The 17607-nt window shown below is 37.9% G+C and overlaps 1 protein-coding gene across 1 annotated transcript in view; it reads right to left on the reverse strand.

The window, feature by feature from the left end:
* Positions 1–10162, reverse strand: part of RFTN1 (raftlin, lipid raft linker 1) — a 111579-nt gene extending 101417 nt beyond the window's left edge. The window contains exon 1 of the mRNA XM_007436295.3: positions 9650–10162. The gene's annotated coding sequence lies outside the window, so the exon portion shown is untranslated. The remainder of the gene's footprint in view (positions 1–9649) is intronic.
* Between the last annotated feature and the right edge of the window lie 7445 nt (positions 10163–17607).

The raw sequence follows: 17607 nt of genomic DNA on the forward strand, positions 1-17607 counted from the left end.
TGAGTGCAATTCAAGGTGCTGGTTAATATCTACAAAGCCTTATATGGCTCAGGGCCTGAGTATCTTAGGGACCACCTTTCCCTAACAGTTTCTGCCTATCCCACCCAAACGATGGAATTCCTTCTAAGAATCTCCATTTACCAGGAAGTATGATGAATGGAGGCCCTCTCCTCATAGTGGGTGTTCTCTGTAGCAGCTCCCCTCCTTTGGAATAGCTTGTACCCTGACCAAGGATGGCTCCCTTGTAGCTTTCTGTCTCTTCCAGAAGGCTTTTAGGGATTAATTGTAACTAGTTGCACCATATTCAATAATTTTAACATATTAATTTTAGCATCAATTTAAACCAAGACAAGTAGATTACTATTTTAATCATTATATTGACTTGTATTGTGCTTTATATGGAAGTTCTGTATGCTGCCTACAGTCTTACTGGCTTCAGGCAACAAACAAATTCTATAAATAAACAATACTTATATTATCAATAAGCACTTAAAATATACCTGTATTAAATTTATTTTCTTTATGCAGTTTCCAAACTTATGAAACATCATCCAAGTATATTTTTGACAATGGTGTTAACTCTCTATATAAAGGAAAAGTGAATGGTGTTGAGAGGAAGTAGAAGAATGAGAGCAAAGTGGAAAGTCATGGTTGGATGGAGTTGATGAGATACTCAAGAATAGAGAAGTGAGAAATGTAAAGAAAAAAAAAGACAATTGTATAAATATCAGTTTATGGAGGTGGTAGAAACAAGGAGAGCAAAAAGTATGGAAAAATTTAGTGAATGGTATAAGACATATTAAGCTGGACTTCCTGTTCTTATCTCGTATGTCCTGCCTCTTATTTCTATTCTTACTACTCACTGCTCTTTTTCTGTTGCTTTCCCCAGAATGGAGTAGTGTGATACGTATGTACATACAGGTAGACCTTGCTTAATGACTGCCTCAGGCAGTGACCATCAAAGTTACAACAGTGATGGAAAAGTGACTTTGCAACCAATGCCCACATTCACGACCTCGCAGCAAAATTATCACATGTCACATGTTCACTATTATAGTCAGTTAGTAGGCATGGTCTTGTGCGTGACCCATTTCTTTTTCTCCCCCCACTGACAAAGCAGAGAAATTTCCTGAAGAAGCTATCTTTTCCTGAGCTGCTTTTCTCTGCAGCGCATCCCTAAAAATGGTTAACTTCAAGTTAACAAGCTCAGCTCTGTGACCTTAATTAGCCAGCTGGGAGCTGCTGCCTGTAACTGACAAGACTTTAATCAGTTTTACACCTTTGGATTTTAAGCAGCTCGGGACTCAGAACCGAGAGTGTGCTAGGCAAACATCAGCGTTAGCACATTCCTTTTGACGTGTATTCCCCATTGTGTGCCTGCTTACTCTCTTGTAATCCCTTCTTCTCCAATGCATGTAAATACAAACATTAATTCCCTTCTTGCTATATATTCCAGTGGCAGGGTGAGCATTTCAAAAGGTGAGGAAGTGGGGAAAAAGGCTATAAGATTTGCCCCTTTACCCAGCTTCCTCGTGAGTTGAGTTCCGGAAACCTTCCCCGTTGTTTGGGCTCACCCAGCGGTTTAGGGTCCTATCTGTCTGATGCTGTAAAGCGAAGGAAAGCTGAAGTAAAATTGTAAACACAGTTACAGTCACATGATTTTCCACTTAGTGACTGTGTCACTTAGCAATCAAGTTGCCAGTCCCAACTGCAGTCACTAAACAAGGACTACCTGTATGTATGTCTTCAAGTTACTTCCTCCTTTTCTACACTGATTATTTCAGTTTTACATAATTCTTTCTATAAGTTTTTCAATGAAGTTAACTGCTTATGCTAAACTATTTTCAAGGGTAGTGTCCCATCACAGTTGAGATTATTTCTCATCCTCTACTCATAAAAGCAGATCTATAATCCCACTGTCTGCATACTCTAATACAACATGGTAACTCATGATCACACAACTAGAACAGGCAGTAACATGCAAAAGATAAGAGAGTGTGAACATACAGGTAGTCCCCAGTTTAACAATGAGTTCCATTCCCAAGGTCTGCCCTTAAGTTGAATTTGTATGTAAGCTGGAACAGTATTATTACATAATACTGTATAAGTAGTATTGTGTAATGAACTTGAACCATTATGTATTTAACTCAAATCATTGTATTTAACTTAAATTTTGCTATAACAAGCTTTTAACTATGGGTCATCTGTAACCCAGGCATTCTTAACCCAGGGACTACCTGTAACAGGCTAGAGGGAAGAGAGACAATAATAAACATGAAAGAATTTCACAGTATATTCAAAACTATATGATTCTCTTTTCCACCCTAGAGGGTAAGGACTACACAGGTAGCAAAAAAAACAAGAAATCAATCAATCAATCAATCAATCAATCAATCAATCAATCCTGTTGTAATACTTTTGAGATAAAAATAGAAGTCTCCAACTGAAGTGATAGAAGCCAGCATTGTTTTTGAAAATTTTAGCACATGTACTCACAGGTGTGACCAATGTGACTGTGTAGTAGCAATACATTATGCAGCTTACACACCAACATTAAAAACTGATGTTAACAGATTGGAAACTACTAAGTGGTAAAAGGCAATTGTTATAAGGATGTTTCAGATACTGATAATTTTGCAAGGTGTAGAAATTTTAACACTGCTTCAATTATAACATTTTTGAGTGTTTGCAGAAACATAGAACTTCCCCCAGTAATTCATAATAATATTAATTGGAAAATATGTTAATTTTAACTGCATTCCTGAGCACAATGCAAATGTTCAATGTACTGTGCTGATTCTAAGAAAATGGGAGCAGCCTAAAACACACATCACAACCTTTATTAATGTAAGTCACAAAAATACTGTCTATCTAAAGACAAATGGATTAACTTTTTGTTTGAATTAAATAAAGTTACCATTGCATTTTTCAGCTAAAGATTTCAAATTGTAGTGTAATTAAATCTCAACTGAAATAAATTCAGACACATTTTTTTAAAATCAATCACTGAGTCCACTCAGCTGGCATGATTGCTTCCAGAAAGATCTAGATCAATTTGATTAAATGCTAAACAGTTACCAGGCTGTTTCCTAGTATGGAAATGTTGTTTTATGTTGCTTAACAGCAACCCTCTGACCAATCGAACAACATCACACATGAACTCAAAGGGGAGTCCATTCAGATTCCATTTTTCAGACGTTGGCAGCATGCTGAGAGCATCACTAATCAGGACGCCGCCTGGTTATGAAAGATACACACTGTTGTGGGAGAGAAAACACTACAATTCCCATTTTCCAGATAGATTCACGTGCAGCCAAAATAACTATTTTTCACACATTTCATCAGTCTCCACATTCAGAGAAATCATCACTGCTGCCCCACAGATATATGATCTCCTAACAGAGCAATAAAAACGTGCAAATGCAATCCAGGCATCACTTTAAGATAGAATGTGATTTGAGGGAGGGGAAAAAAGCCCTATTATACTGACATCGTATCTATAGAACTTGTCATTACTGATCATCTAATTAGCTTAATTATGTCTTATAACTCAGAGTTATCTGGAAAATCAAGCCACAGAAAATGGGATAATACCACTAAGGAATTTTCAAACTAAAAAGAACAAGTGGAACTTCCAACAAAATGCAGCAGGGTACACTTTCCTACACTAATGTTCCGATTCAGGGATTCAACTTGTCAGCCACACCCATCTCAAAACTCTTAGGCCTAATTTCAATTTTTTCTTCCCAGCTGCAGTCAACACTATAGCAACACTATATGCTCAATCCCTATTGGGTTATTTAGGGGAGAGATTTGTTTATATGGATTTTTTTATTTTGTACTACTGAATCTGATGAGGTTCTGGCAAGCATACCTTTTGTTTGTTTGTTTGTTTCTTGATTGTCTCCATTTTTGCTATCATTCACCACTTGAGTTCAGTAATACCGTTAGTGGTTTTAGCCCATACAAGCCTATGTTAAACTCTGCTTCAGTTCTACTTGAAGCAAACTTCCTAAAACAGTCTAATCCTGATTAAATCAGTCTGCAATGTACACAGAGAAAGCAAGATCAGCCACTTATAAAATAACTTAGGAGCTCATCTCCTCTTAAGGAAGAATCCTTATTATCAGAATCACAAAGGATTAAACTCTCTTGTACAATTCAGTGCTAGGTTAGATCAATAAGAATTGACACAAAAATAGACAGTGGGAAGAGTATCTTTAGAAGTGTTTACTCCATACCAATCTAAAACCACCTTTTTCCTAACTCTTGTTTTAATATAGCTTTCCTCAAATGTTAAATTGTATGTCATATATAAATTTTCAGGGTATAACTGAATAACTATGGAGAGAAGAACAAGATATGAATTGTAACATAAAATAAAACTAAACATTTCACAAAAACTACAAGTAACAGTAAAATATAAACAGTGAAAATCATAATACACAAGCAGAGGAAAACTAATTAATTAAATAAAAAGATAGTAACTGGACTAAAATAAAACTCCTTTTTTTCTTTAAATCTTTCTAAGATTTCTTAGGGGAAAGTTTACTATTTTAACAAAGGTAAGAACATTGCTAGGCATGGACTATGCTGTCTTAACTCTGAATATATTTTCCTGACATCAAATGTCAGAGCTCTTCCCTTCCAATTATAATTCCCCTGGAAATCCTTCTTCCACATGGCCATTTCATTTAAAATGGAAAGCCCAGTAACACTAAAGGAGGGTTTTCCTCTAAATTTTACAGCTAACTAGCAAGGGGGATGATTTTCAGGGGAAATCATGAGTTAGATCATGTACACCAAATCTCTACAGAAGGGGCTTTTTCTTAACACAGTCATGTGGCAGGGATTTTCAGGGGATTTCCATTGCAGAAGGAAGAACTACCTCTCTCTGCACCCCTAAATATTTTTCCTGGAAGGCACATAAATTTAAAGAGGGTGGGGGCATTCATTGATGCTACTGGAAATTTTTTCTAAATTACCAAATAGACAGGAAATTTTCAAGGCAGTCATAATTGGGAAGAAAAGATTCTCTCTCCCTATTCAATATTCGCTGACACCTGAATATCCTAACTTGCATAATTATTAAACTTACGAAAAAATTCCATTTGTACTATATGTAGGAAGGGGGAAAAAGAGTACTTGGTCCATGACTTAAGGCACTATTCACATTATCCTATTCTTTTTAAAGCTGTTTCCTGTCAGAAAGTAGAAACACCAGTCAAAAATATTGTATTTTGGGGAGAGGGGTGTCATGTGTGGCTGTTTTTCCACTAGTGATTTTTAGTGTCTTCAAGAATCATCTGACCCTCATTGTGCTGATAAAACAGTAATGAGGACTGGCTTTAAAATGCAACAAAATGGTTGGGTGACACTAGAAGATATTATAAATCACTAGTGAAGAAATGTTCTGTCTCTCTGCGTTAATGTTCTATTCTGTTCAAAGAAAAAGCATGTTATAGTAGCCTACCAAGTGACCTCACTGACAGGTCATATAAAAAAATTAAAAACTAGCAAATTGATATATGTTCTGACAATGCCTGAAGTCTTAAGATGTTGTAAGAAAAAAGTGGTAAACCTTTCTGTTAAACTTGTAAATAGACTGCACATACAAGCAGTACAGATATCAGCAATTACTTCTGTCAATCCAGGAAAAGAGAAGGAGGGGGCAGATACAAAGCCAGGATAGCGCTCCAGAATTTTATCCAAGTTTCTTGAATGAAAATTCAAAACAGCCTAGGCATCTTGTAGCACCTTAAAGGCTAATTGACCCATTTACTGTATAAACATTCTGTTATCAAGTCTTAATTGAGCTGCATGAACTATGCAAATATTGGACATTATATACATGGATGCATTTCAATTTTTTTCAGTGAGTGCTCTTCAGATAGCTGGGCCCAGTCTCATTACTCCAAAACAGTATGGCAGATGGGATCTATTGGAGCCAAGGTCCTTAATCTCTGGAGGGCACCAAAACGAGGAAAGCTAGTATGTATAATTTAATACATACAATACCTAGCATTTATATAGCATACTTTGAATGCTCAGAATGCTTTATGTATCCTATCTTAGTACTGTAATTATTACAAGAGCTTTACCAAGTAAATTACTGTTGTTATCTGTTCCAATATAGGTAGTCCTCAGATTACAATGGCAATTGGGAATGGGATTGCCATTGCTAAGCGATGCAGTCATAAAGCATAACATCACACGACCGCATCACTTAGCAACAACAATCCCAGCAAGTCCCATTTGCCATCATAACCCCAAGATGTGCAGGTTGTTAAGCGGGATGCATAGGGAATCCCAGGTAAGGAGGGGGGAGGGGGGATGTCACAGTGGGATGGGGGAAGCCGGGGGAGGCCCAGTGCAAGCCGTGTATGAGTTGGAGGAGGCTGGGGGCAAGGGGTACTGAGGCGCTGTGACAGCCCAGGAAGTCCATGGGGTGGAGGGTGCAGTTCTGTGCAAGCGCAGGAGGGCGATAGGGTGGAGGGTGTGGGTCAGCATGAGCATGAGCACAAGAAGGCCAGGGGGTGGAGAGCGCAGCGTGAGTACAGGAAATCCGGGCGGACTTGCAACCTTCCCTGCCAGCTTCCCCATTGACTTTGCTTGTGGGTAGCTGGCAAGGAAGGTCACAAATGGTAATCACATGACTGCGGCTCCTTGCGACGTCGTAATCACAAGGTGAGCACCTAAATACCCGGATTGCGATCAGGTGACCACATGGGTTCTGCAATGGCCGGAACTTCAAGGATCGGTCATAAGTCCATTTTTTCAGTGTCGCCATAACTTTGAATAGTCTCTGAATGAATGGACATAAGCCGAGGACTACCTGTGTGCATTAGTAGCATAGGATCAAATCCCCCTGGCACATTATAGCTCTTCTTGCAGCAAATGTTTTCCTCCTAAAGTTGGCATAAAATTTGAACAATGATGTCATGACAAAGTATGTTTTATGGGCATAATTTGGACCTAGCAACATCCTGGATGTGGGGCTACCATGAAAATAATTTTGCCCTGGTAACAACCAATCTAACATTTCCTATCAATAGTTCAAACAGGCCTGGATAAGCTTGCATGTCACAGAGGACAAGCTGGATAATCAAGTCCTAAACAATTTTGGCTTTAGAGTGCTTTGAACTGGTACTGGAAGCAAAATCATAGCTAGCAAATAGAAATGATGTGCCATGTTCCCAATATTTGTTATAATAGCATTCTTGCTGCTATATCCTGCATCAACTGAAGTTTCCAACCTGTTTAAAATGCAACCCCACATAAACCACATTATAATAATCCAAACTGATTTTAACTAAATTATGTTTCATTACAGTGAAGTTTATTTTATTCAGATAGGGTCATAGCTAGCAGAGCAAACAAAACTGGTAAAAATATACCTAAAATATTTTACCAGCCTCCCCAACTGAAAGCAAGGAATTCAAACCTCTTCAGGAGAAAGCAGTGCAAATTCATCTAAGACAGGTTGCACATCTGTGCAGAGAAATCAGCAGAGAAGCTGATTTATAAATCCACATAACCCCTTATTTTTCAGGATTATGATTTGGCTTCTTTGCTCATCTATCCTAAAGTTGCTTCCATTCATCTGTTCACAATTTATATCTTTTTGCTGGATTAGATCTGGGAAATACAAGCTAAGAAGACCTGATGGCCTTGAAATCCCAAACCCTTAATCCAATTTTTCAGATGACTCAGTCAAGGAGTACTTCTAAGGCCACTCCATCTACCAGATATAGTAGGATAAGTAAGTAGAACAAGCCTGAGAAATCTAATTGCAATTTGCTCCTGTGGCAATAGCTAATAGCTCATAATGGGAGCCTTCTCTATCAAGCAAAGTGAGTATACTTACAATCCCACACCGACTGTGCATTGAGTTCTGAAAGCCCTTTAAAAAGTCCTCCCCCAAAGCCAGTTCAGCTTTTTGAAAATGGCACATGCACTGCTTATCTCAATCTACCTATTCTATTGTGACGCAAATTAGTCATTCATATGGTACAACCACAACATCCTTTAGTTTTAAGTGGTTTGCATCTCCACATTAACAGTCTTACCATGTGTCACTCAAAAAAGTATAGAATATCTTAGCAGAGAGGCCAGCTGTAGACACTGGCTTGAGCACTGAGAAAGTCCAGTGCCAGACTAGATAGATGATGGGTTGGACATAACAGGGTTTCCATACAGTCTTATGTTAAAGCCCTGGCATGCTCAACTCCAACAGATGTTGTGCTGATCTCATTGAGGTGATAGAAAATGTAGCCCAATACCTAGAAAGATACCGAGTTAGAGAAGGGTGACATGGTTTACTCTATGTTGGAAAAAATGTTAATATTCAGTTAAGAAGTGATAAACAAAATTAATAAATTTTTTTAAAAAGCACCATCCTTGAAAGCTCAACTAGGGTTGGAGAGAAACAAAAACCAATCGCTGTTTCTGGAAAAGTCTGAAAGATATCCATTTAGTTTTTAAAAAGCCAAAACTGACAAGTTCAGTTTGAGCCTGAATGTTTCCACTTATTTTTCCTTACTGTAAATAGAGATGTCACCAACCCAGCCACACTGATATATCTTGTATACTTTGTGTTAGGCCTGAAAAAGCATCAACACAAAATTTTCTGGCCTCCTTAAGATTCAGAAGAGACTTTCACAGCGATGACACCAAATAATAATGAGAACCAGCGGTCAACAATGTTTCTGCCAGGCCTTTCAGCTATGACATCTATCACTGGGGAAGCATGACATCTAGCTGCTATAGTTAGTGTGTGTGTGTGGGTGTGTGGATTAAACCTATTTTGTTACAGTGCCAATGTAAATTTCTACAGTGAGTAATGACATTCTCTCCTAACCATTTCTTCAGCAGAGACTTTTTTCACCCACTATAGGATATGAGAAACATCCAGTTTGAAGATGTATAAAAGTCCTTGATTTTCCTGTTATTCTCTTACTGCCTCCTATGATAGGGAACTTCAGATGTTATCCTTCTCAGATGTTGTCAAAAGTAATTCAGTACTAGAGGCTAGCAAAACACAAGCATCAATTCTCAATTTCCCTCCTTTAAATTCGTTAATAAAAACAGGAAAGTGATAAAGGCCCGTTATCGGTTGTCGTCATTGTTGCTTCGCTTTCCTCTCTCCTCAGTTAGGGGGCTTTGCAAAGAAACCAAAAGGCGCCCGCTTCAGCCGAGCTCTTCGACATTTCTCTCTCCGGCTCCCGGAGGGTTCTGCTTCGGATTCCACCAGGAAGGGACAGAATCCTCGGCTCTGCCGGAACTCCGGATTTCGTCAAAAGCCAACATTACCGCAGGTCGCCTATTGCACCGATTTTTAAAAAATAAAGGAAGCGCGCGGAGGGGGGGGGCTATTACACCTGTGTGGGGAGAGAGCTGATGCAAAGCACGAACACCGCACGCACGCCTAGGTGGATGCATCGCACATTTTCCAATCCCGCCTAACGGTAAAGTTTGGCGAGACGCTGAACACCAACCCACCCAGAAGACCGGGAGCACGGAAGGCGAGGCTCATTTCGGAAATGAAATAGCGCCCTTCCCCAATGCGCCTGGCGGATCTTTCTCCCAATTCCCACCTCAGGGTTATATTGCTTGCCTCCGCTCCCCCCCCGTCCCCGTCCTTCCGCACCTGAGACTCGCCCGTCTTCCCCCTTTCTGAATCGACGCCGCTCCCCCGCTTCGCTTTCCTCAGAGCAGAGACTCCGCCGAGCAGCCTCCGGCGCCGTTCATGCCAACGCAGAAAGTTTGCTCCTCGACACCCCCTCGGGGAAATGAGCGGCAGACTTGGCGGCGCTTCACCAGTTGCCGGAGGAGGTAACGCTTAACGGGACTGGGAGGCGCCTCGACTCGAGGGAGAGCGGTGGGTGCAACGACCCAAGCAGCTCGAGAACCGCGGCGCTCCGTCGTCTCTCCGAAAGAGGCTGCTTCCTCGCTACTCGCCACCGGGCTAGAGGCTGGGAGGAGTCAAGAGTAGCTGCTCGCTGGGGAGAAGCGTCGTCTCTCGCCCCCCAAGAGAGGCTGCTTCCAGAGGCCGCGGCGCTCCCTTAGGCATGCTTAACGGAGTCCCCACCCTAAACGCTGATTTCTGGGAGTTACTGTTGAGTTAGAGAAACTAGCTCTCCCAGCGAATCTCCGCAGTCCAACTGTGAAGGTCGCAGGGGCTTGCTTCGGGTTAATGTTCTCCTGAATCATTTTAATCCGTGCTGGTCGGAGTGATGGAAGTCAGTCCAAAGTTGGAACAGCCTTTGAAATTGTGTTCAGGATGATTTCATACTAAATTTAAAACTAACTTGACTGATTTGATCTGATAGCAACCATAGTCACACTAAAAAAGGAACTTTTGAGTGAGGTTAGAAAGCACAAGCCTGAAGTAGAAAAAGTTACACAAGCCTGAACAGCTTGGTTGCTTAGGATAATTGTGTTTATTGAACATGGCTCACCATTGAATCAAAGGTCAAAAGAACCATTAAGGCTATCAAGTGCAGCCTCTGTTCAGTGCAGAAATCCATATTAAAGCATCCCCAAACATGGCAGTCCAGCTACTGCTTCAACACATCCAGCAAAGGGGAAACCACAAGTTTCCCTAACATTACCTGCCTTCCTATAACTAGGAAGACAATGTATTCCGTGGGACAAGACTGCAAATATCCTTTCTCCTACCCCACCCCAAACTTAAACCTATCCAGTTGCCTTAATCTTTCTTCATAAGGCTGTTTCTAGTTCCTATCTTGAACTATGGTGTTTAGAACCTACTACAGGTATTTTGTCAAGATCTAAACAATGCAGAATAAAGTCCCCATGTTTTGGGAAAAAAATGTTTACAGTGATGGAGCCTAAATTTTTATTTACCTTTTTAACAGCATGGCACCCACTGACTCATATTCAGCCTGTGATTGGCTACAATTCTGAGATCATTTCCACATGTAATATTGCCAAACTAGATTAATTTCAATGTCATTTCTATGCCTTTGTAAATATGCAGTGCAATCCTACATGTCTACTTAACAATAAATCCCTCTACATTCAAGTATGCATAGGAATTAAAGAGTTTCCTGAAAGAGGATTTAATTTGTGCCTATTTGTTACAGCTTCTAGTCTTCTTCAAGTATAAGAAGGTGAATTTTATCTCGAGTGGAATTCAGGAAGATTGAGATTCACACATTAATTCATTCATAAATTAAATGAAACCAATCTCTCATCATTTATTATTACGATTATCTCAACAATATGTCACACAGCATATAATCTGCATATATGTTGAATACTTTCAAGGAATTATGCAGTTGTAGAAAAAAGATTAGGAAAAGGGCACTTTTAAGAGTACCCAAGCAATGTTAAATATTCTTAATACTATTATTTTCTATTAACCTAATGAAAGGTTACACTTTGAGACCACAAGATAGTAAGTAGTAAGTTACATATTCAGATCATAATAGAATACTAGGTAGACAGACTGGGTCTATCCTTTAAAATAACTAGGAACCTCACATTATTTACTGTATTGCTATTTCTGGTATAGGTAGAAAGATCAATATTAAGAGAGTCTTGGGACCTGAAAACATGCTCTATAATGCTATGTTTAGACTAAACTACTCTTACTTCATGTAACAATTACAGTCAAATTAGACTTCCTAACATTGTCATAAAAGATCAACTAGACAAGGCAGAGAATCTTTTAAAGGTTTTGCTTGCTGCCACCTCACAATGGGAAAAGAAGCTGCACTGGGGGCTTATTGAGGATAATTAGTCTCATTTGCAAATAACCGATAATGTAAATTATGCTGCCATCTAGCACAAAACAGAAGGAAAAAATAACTGCCTAAAGATAAAGAACAGCATAAACAGGCTCTTGTCTTTAGTTATAAAACATTCCTATACATTTTCCAATCATTTTATTTTCTGACTTTTGATTCAGGTTTTGTCTTTTCTTCTTTCTCCCCTTGAATTTCCCTTTTTACATTTGTGCTGTTTTTCTCTCCCACTCTCTTCCTTTACCTCATCTTTTTTTTTTCCTACTCATTGACTTGTCTAGCTTTCTATGTGAAAAACCAGCATGCACTCCCAATAGGGGGGCCATATAATTGTACAGGTTTTGATAGTAGTGATAAAGCCTATGGAGAAGAGTGAAAATGCAGCATTTCCAATATATTGTTATGAGAACTCCGGTCAGGAGCAATTCCAGATCCAATCTAATGGGTACTATACTAGTAGTTTCTAATGACATAGGACTGAGTAAGGATTTAGACCTCTTTTCATTCTTCCAGACCTCTGGATTTTAAAAAGCTTGAAGAATACTTCTAGTAAAGTACTCAAAATCAGTTAAACGTCTTATAATCCATGCATTGTCTGAAATGTACTGGAATACAAAAAGATGGATAGGGGATCAATAATATGCATTATTCTTTACTATCAACAGTAAAGGATGCAGTCATTTATATTGCACAACAGCATTTAACTAAGAGAACAAGCCAAAATCTCTTTTCATAAAACAATGCTTTGGAAAGCATTTTACTCCAAAGTAATCTCAATCTGCACCTCACATATTATTGCTCCCTAGTTCCAATATATGTCTTTCAACGAAGGGAAGTATTCACTTGCCTATTACTCTACATTGCATAAGAAAATATTCACATTTTTTTTTTAATATAAGTGGTTTGTTTGGGGTTTTTTTGCATTTTGTAAAACTCCTCTCTGCATGCTACGTATCACTAAGCTTATTCTATAATACTGGATAAACTTGATGTTCCATGTTTGAATGTTAGAAGCACTAGTTGCCCAGGCGTTTCTCATTATTAATGCATTTGGGCCACATTTTTAGGTGATACAGAATGTACCTTAACTATTCTGACATCCTACCCACAGCGAATCAGTAATTGCTAGGATCATTTCCTTGTAATGGAAGAATTGCTACTCACAGCAGAAGACATACTTAGTATGCAAAATATACAATTCAGTGTAGACAATACTGAACTAAATGTACTATTGATCTAGTATTAGACATTTCCAATGATCTTGCATTTAGTACAAAGTACAAACATTAGATATACAAGTTTTTAAAGCTGACTTTGCAGATGCAGATCTCAGAGGCATATATACCCAAACCTCATATTAGAATAAATAATTCTTTATCATTTTGAATTTCTCTGCATTTCTCAAATGTATTTCATTGAAAGTACCAAGAGGAATGGAAGATTAAAATATAAAATATTAATATATAGACCAGTTAGCAATTCTTACTTAACTAGAGAAAAAAAATTACCTTTTATCTTCTCGCTAATGGATGACATTGGGTGGGTTTGCTTACTCCCAAAACTGCTGCCATAATGGAGTGATCAACTACAAAATACCCATTTACCTGAAAGCAAACTCACGTTTCCTCCTACCTGATGAAACCCTTCAAAAATGTTCTCTGTCTCTTTGTCTTTTTTGAGATAAGCAAATTTCCAGTCATTAACTTTGTAAGTAGAGTCACTTACCTTTTTCAAAAAATACCTACTAGGCCTATGTGGATCCCTAATTTTTTTTTTTTTTTTGAAGGGTGATATTAGAAGTTAGTTCTTTTCCTTGCATTATGCTAGCCTTTTTTAACACTTAAAAGCCATGTGGCACAAGCAGCTCAGTGGGCAGCAAGGACAGTATCTGTGGACCCACTGGTGTCCATAACATAAGGCATCTAGCATAAGAATTCTATTGCAACTCACAGATCTGTCAGCATTTAAAAAAAAAATCACTAAACATTATACTAGCCAAGGCTGCATACAAAAAAGTATATAAACATTTTAACAAATGAATGTTTTAGAAGAACAATTTAAGGCAAGTGCATATATTTGTGTATCATAGAAAGAAAAGGAAGAATATTGGGTCATATGGTGTAAAGAGAGATGATTTTAAGCAATAACCTTGCCTCTTTTCCTCTCCTTAAACTGGCTTATTCAAGTAGGAGAATTCAAGTGAGATACTGAGGTGTATGTTTTTTAATGATATTAGAAATGATTGTACATACTCCTTCCATACAAAGCTGTACTGGTTCTAGCTATTTTTAATGCTTCCCTTTTTATTATATGTAAGATAATAAAAAGAGTATTTAGCCCAGGAAGTTATATACCCTATTTATCAGCAGAATCTTTGTACAGTTGTTAAACTGAGATATAAAGCTGATGTGGAGACAAACCATTTGGTCTCTATATTGCTGTATTAATTTGCTATTGAAGTACTCTAAAATTTTAGTAATATTTAGCCTAACACCCCATCTGCTGGCCAGTGATTACGTTGCAGTAGAGACCAGAGATGACATTAGCAAAGTAGGCATCTATTCTGACATTTCTATTAATGCAAATTATACTTATGAATATATTCATTAATTTATGAAGACATGTTCAACTAGCAAAATCTATAGATCTACTACTGCCCTCAATTATTATAAATTATTTTACCACTTTTGATCAATGCCACCAATTAAAAGAATTATTTAAAAATGTTTTTAAAGCAACACAATCTCCAAGTCAGCCAATAATTATGAGATGCAATGATTTGGAACACATAAAGCTCATTGTCAGCAAATCATTGAAAGCCTTTGAAACTCACCATCCAATCTAATTTTTGTATTTTATTTTCTTTTAACTGCTAAATCCAATTTTTGGTATTATCCAGAAAATAGGGAATTCAAGTGGATTACTTTAATACTAATAATTATTTAGCTTAAAATGGTTGCCTTGTTCTTTAATAAACACACTTAAACAGAATTATAGCAAATGGGAAACCTTCTCAGAACTAGGGCCTCAGCTTTATTCTTTTAATATTTTAACGATTTTTTAAATCATCCTAGACCACAAGGATTATGGAAGTAGTATGTCAGTCTCACATCTCTCTTGAACACAAGGGAAGTTCCACAATTTGGTTCACGTCAAAGACAGCTACTGTCATGCATAGCTGCCCATCATTCAATGAAAAGCCAAGCATGAGGCCTCCTGAAGATTGTATGATATGAAGAAGAAAAGGCACCCAGAGTGCAGTACAGGACTCTGATCCACATCATTATGGCCTGATTTAATAATTAGCAATTACATAATGTATAATTAAAAATTCCTAAGATTTTGAACTCTAGCTTTATCAGATACATATTCTTGAAAGATAATTTCAGTAACTGTAGTTTGTGGGAGCAATCTTTAACAACACTGCTGTTGCATCTTTTTATAATTAAAGTTTGATATATTTCATAATTAAATGAAACATAAAACAAGAAACTGTAGCACATCTTTCAGATGAATTGCTTATTTGATCTTTAAAACATCTCTAGCCCTTACAACCTTCTTAGAAACATTTGTGATTTGTAGGCCTGAAATCAAAGTTATATATTATTAAAATTTAAATTTACATACCACCCCACTTCCAGCGACTCTAAATTGTGAAAAACTTAAAAACAAGGAATAATACAAAAATACCACAAAAGAACAGAGATGGCAGATAAAACAAACCAGGATGGGAACAAGGAAAAGGAAGGAAGGGGTGTAATGCTGAATGTAATGCACAATGTGTATTAGCTGGAGCAAGAAATTTTCCTTGCTTATGCATGGAAGTTTGTACTCATTAGGATCCTTTTACATGTGTTCTTGGGAATGCTGCATGAATAGTCTTGTGGTACTTAGAACACTGGCATGCAAGTTGCCCTTATTGCAATGAAGTCAACATTCTTTTAGGTCCTTTATCGTAACTTAAATGTTTTTTTTTCCTATAGTATAAAAAGCATGGAATTTTTTTGGCAGATATAAATGCTTTCCTCTGCTCAGTTGCCACCCTGCCAATCAACAAGGAAGCATTCAAATTAACTAATACATCTCTTTGCAGGTCTTGTATGGGATGCTTCACTTCAACAGAGCCGTGAATGAAGCACTCCCTCAAGTGCTTTTAAGCAAAATGTCCACATTGGTTCTCCTCTCTTCTGAGGCCTCCTCAGGCAGTTCCAATAACTTGGAAACCTGTGTTTGCACATAGATGCCTCTTCCAGCTATTAGAACTGGTAGACCAAGCCTTTGATACAACCATCAATACACTCATCTCTTCAAATCAATGAGTATGTCACCTTTATGGTATAAAGCACTCTACCGAGGCAAATCCAAGCCACTTCATACAGTCCTACTGGTTAATCTAAAGCCTCTGTGGGCAACATAGTGTAATCCTGATTTTTTTTTTCAAATTTCCCCTTCTTCCCATTTTCCCAGCATCAATTGACAAATAGTTCTGAAAAGCACAAAAATATGCCTTTTATGTTATTTTGCTTGATCCTTATAAAAGTATTGCAGAATTTCAGATTTTTCTCACAGAACCATTAGATTAAAATATACCTTGTTACTCATCATAGCATTCCTTTATATAGAGTATCTTCAATGCTTCAGCTCAGATAGTTGAGTCAATTAAAGTTTTATCTCATTTGAATCATATGATTCCCTTACTCTATCCCACCTAACTTCCCTCAAATCATTCTTGCTTTGTGATTTCACTTAAATCTGTTAACTATCAGTGGGCTCAATCATCAATCCTCATCTGCCCAGCATTTGATTCACAGCATACTACCATTCTAGAATCTTTTCTCATACACTGGTGCTGCATAAATTATGTCAAGACATCTCCCTTCTTGTTTTGATCACCTTGTTAACTTCTATACCAATGCCACCATTCCTATAATGTTTTGATGTAAACTTTAAACCCTGCTTGGGACATCAGAATGCTTTCAATTTAGGCACACAAAAGCTGCCAGTGGAGGTTGGTCTCCTGAAATCTCAAAAAGTTATGCCTTCTAGTGAAATAGAGAGCAGGGTATCCCCATTATACGTTGAAGACATTTCTGTCTCTTTTCCCTAAGCTTCCTTATCCTTTTGTGCTTCTTTCAGAATAAACTACATTCAACAAAGGTAATCTCCAGGGCTCTTCATTTTTGAACTGTATTCCTCTCCTTTTTGCAGGACTGAAGAGTCTGTGTTGAAATCCATCCCATCTCCCTGTCATTTCCTATATGAGCCTAGCCTAAGCAGGACTGAAGAGCACAGCACACTGTGATCTGAGATAGATATCTCCTTCCATGTCCTAAGGCTAGTGAAAGCCAAAACAGCATGTCCACAGTGAACTCAAGAGACTGCAATCAACCAGAAAGTGTAGCATTCCTCTTCCACAGAAACAAGGTAAATAGAAGTGCTTGAGTTTTATTTGTCCCAACTCCTGAAAGCTAAAGGATACATCTGACTAGTGCTTTTATCCATAGAATTTATAGGCCTGCTCTTTAAGACTGAGGGAAAGAGTAAATAAGAGTAAGGCACAGTATACACGCCAACACTAAATGTCCAAACCCCACTTAAAATATCTAACTATGCAAAGCTAGCAAGACTTTGCCAAGGGTACAGAAATGTAATCTTAATACTTTTCTAGACAGAAACTCAATTTAAAGCTATTTATACATTTGTAACAGGAACTACTTTCTCAATGTGCAAGCCTCATTCTAATTACAGTATGTGAGATCAAAACAAGCAGTATCAATATTTAGGTCAACTTTTAAAAAACACAATTTGTGTTTAAAGAATTGTGTTGCAATTCTTC

Source organism: Python bivittatus, unplaced genomic scaffold (genome assembly GCF_059951505.1).
Source record: "Python bivittatus isolate LINGU-HERP-01145 unplaced genomic scaffold, Pbiv_v1 ctg000610_np1212, whole genome shotgun sequence".
Classification (NCBI taxonomy): Eukaryota; Metazoa; Chordata; class Lepidosauria; order Squamata; family Pythonidae; genus Python; species Python bivittatus.